At 41.7% G+C, this 3,424-nt stretch overlaps 1 protein-coding gene across 4 annotated transcripts in view; it reads right to left on the minus strand.

Moving 5' to 3' along the window:
- The window catches only part of LOC142585927 (MFS-type transporter SLC18B1-like), a 96,610-nt gene that overhangs the window by 92,548 nt on the left and 638 nt on the right, over positions 1-3,424 (minus strand). The gene's annotated exons all lie outside the window — the stretch shown is intronic.

Genomic DNA, 3,424 nt, shown 5'->3' on the forward strand with positions numbered 1-3,424 from the left:
AACATATTATTTTTACCAACCTGGTTAATTTCCTTGAATTGAACTCATTTTTTACGTCAGCAAAACACGGTTTTCGGAAATCTTACTCCTGTGAAACCCAATTAATATCGTTAGCACATGCACTACACCATATTCTTGACAAATCATCACTAGCTGATTGCATATTCTTAGGTATTTCAGAAGCATTCGACAAGGTGTGTCACAAACTATTACTTCATAAACTAAAACAACTTAACATCGACGGCAACCTTTTGAAATGGATCGAGTGTTTTCTTCTCAACCGCTCGCAATTTGTTTGTGCTTACGGCATTAACTCGGCTTTTACAGAGGTTCGTTCAGGTGTTCCACAGGGATCCGTCCTTGGAACCCTACTGTTCCTAATTTACATTAATGATCTTCCCTCGCTTATCAACTCCCATATCCATCTGTTCGCTGATGATTGCGTTATTTTCAGAGAAGTTGCCAATGCTAACGATATTGAATTACTTCAGTCGGATCTTAACACTATAGGGAACTGGTGCAATGAATGGTTAATGGAGCTCAATATTAACAAATGCAAAGTCATGCGTGTTTCTAGGAAAGCATCTACAATACCGTCGTACTACATTAACAACATGTCGTTGGAATCAGTTTTTTCATATAAATATCTTATTGTTTACATCACTTTTAACCTAAGCTGGTCTCTTCATACTGAGAACATAATTAAAAACGCTAACCGCATGCTTGGCTATTTACGTCGCAATTTTTTCAACGCACCTACTAATTTGAAACTTTTGTTAAATAAAACTTTAATACAACCTAAACTCGAATACGCGACTCCTGTATGGGACCCTGCTCATGAAAACCTAATCACTGACCGCACGGCGAGTATAACTAACATGAAATCTAATCTTTGCCTCGCATCGCTGGCATCTCGCAGAAAAGTGTCTCGTATTGCCCTCTTCCACAAGTTGTGCCATCACCATACTCTACGAGATCACCTCATCCCCCATAAAATTTATGTATCCCATCGCATTGATCATCAGTACAAAGTCGGCATTTTGTCATGCAACACTAAAAGTTTTTCACAATCATTCCTGCCGCGAACCTCACGTGACTGGAACCATCTTCCCATCGAAGTTATAGGCATTATTAATTATGAACAGTTCCGTGAAGCGTTAGCTAATATTGTATATACAGGTGCCATTTAAACACTCATGTAACCAACTGTATTTGTCTTCTCCATGCTTTTGTATTTACCACTCCCCCTCTGTAATACCCTTGGTCCTGAGGGGTATAATAAGTGAAAAAAAATGAAAAAAAAATCTTCGGGATCGGCTTACCTATAGGGACTGCTTAACACTTGCTTCATCTCTGCCGCGGGTCGGCCCCGCATTACACTATTTTCCCCATCGACCTACCTATGGGGAGTGCTTAACACCTTAACACCTGTCCACGGAGACTAGATCCGCCAGAACCTAGCCACAAGCAGCTTCGCTGTAAAATTTTGAATGTTATCTGTGGCAGACAGCACAATTATAGTTCGTGGGCTGGTCTACTCGAAGAGGCGGACCTTACTTGCACAAAAAAACTAAAATGCATAATCGACTAATGAACAAAATGCACTAATTAAGTTCTAACTAATTACCTTATGGCCCATATTGTAATTTACAAATTCTAGCCGTGCAGTTCGCAAATCGAATGAAGTTGGAACGAATTCTCAGGATGACACCAATTTCGAGATATTAATTCCCGAGCTTTGTGGTTAGATGTATTGGTGCTCCGCTTACTTTTTTAACAAACCGTCGTTTTTATCATTGAAGCACAGAAATAACACGAAAACAGAAAAGCACTGGAACGCCGATGCATATTTCTCCGCAAAGTTCGGAAATTAAGATGTCGGAACTGGTGTGATCCTGAGAATTCGCTCTAAGTGGAGCCGCTTCGCGAACTCCGCGGCTAGAATTTGTAAATTGCAATATGGGCCATACGGTAATTAGCTAAAAACTTAGTCATTTATTGTTAATTAGTCGACTATGCATTTCAGTTGTTTTGCACAAGTAATGTGCGTCTCTTCGAGTAGAACAGCTTATGAACCAGAATTGCGCCATCTGCCACAGGCAACCTTTAAAAATGTTTATATGTTTTCGCTGTAACATCCTGTATACAAGCTGTTGAACTGACGCACAGTTCGCAACGGCAGTACACGGAGCTTTGAAATATAAGATACGCATAACCTGTCTTCCTGGGAAATCCCACTAAAAAAATATTTCATTTTGTTTAGACCCCCAGAAAACAGCCGAAGGACCCAGTAACTTTCGTTTTTGAAATAAAGTAATTCTGAGGTTCTACGTCGAAAAACAACGATATATGATTATGAGACCATCCGCGGCGTTTCAGTTTTCATCACTTATAGTTCTTTAGCATGCACCTGAATGTACACAAACGCTTTTCCATTTCGTCCCCATCAAATTCGGCGGCCTCGATTGAACCCGTGAGCTACAATATAAAAGTCCAATGCCACAGCCACTATTGCCACTAATTAAGCTAGCGTGCCGGCTCTTTTTTTTTTTTTTGTTTAAGCACGGACTGGCAAAACAATTTAACGCGGCTTACGGGTCAGAGAATAATATACAGCATAGTTAAATAAATCTTTTCGGCGCCCGAGGTCCGACCCAATAAAAGACCCCCTACCATTAGTGCGCATTCTGTTACGCGAGGAAGACGCAAACATTAACGGAATGTTGCGTTGCAGTTCTTTTCTCTCTATGCTCCACGTAAACATGCAAACAGCGCAACAGGAAGCTGGATGAGGCAGATATATTTCATTTGTTAAAGCGGCAAGCAGCAAGCGTGCAGTTTTTCTTTCGTCTACGTTTCGCAAAAACTACTGATATATCTACAAGTATGTACACGAGAGCCATACTGCTTGAAGAACAAGAAACATAATTCTCCAAGGCAACTGCAGTAACATAACAGAATAAAAGCCGACACTGCTGCCACAATGCACGCCCAGTCACCGCGTTGCATAAACTCACGGAAATGAATGTATTCTTAAGATAAATATAGAAGCCATATGTAATTAAGAACACAATTCGAGCGGTAGGACCGCAAACAGCAGCGCGTGAAACAGTACGAACGACTCCGCGGAGCAGAATCGCCAGCAATTTAAAACGGCGCGACCTTGATGCGGCCCAACCCACTTCGATCGCAACGCCGCCACGGTATTTTTCGTCGTCGGGCGCCTCACTGCAAAGCTCCAGCCGCTCGTGCCACTCAACAGTATTCTAGTACATTCTACGCCATCTTCAACGCGCAGAGGGCCCCGAAAGAAAATAGGGGCGACATTATAGGAAGCTGCCTTGCCGAGGCTAACTGCCATGACGTTTTGCTTCCTTCGTCTTTTTCATTCCTTCATGCCTATAGACGTGCTCTTTGTAATATT

This window comes from Dermacentor variabilis, chromosome 6 (genome assembly GCF_050947875.1).
Source record: "Dermacentor variabilis isolate Ectoservices chromosome 6, ASM5094787v1, whole genome shotgun sequence".
Lineage (NCBI taxonomy): Eukaryota > Metazoa > Arthropoda > Arachnida > Ixodida > Ixodidae > Dermacentor > Dermacentor variabilis.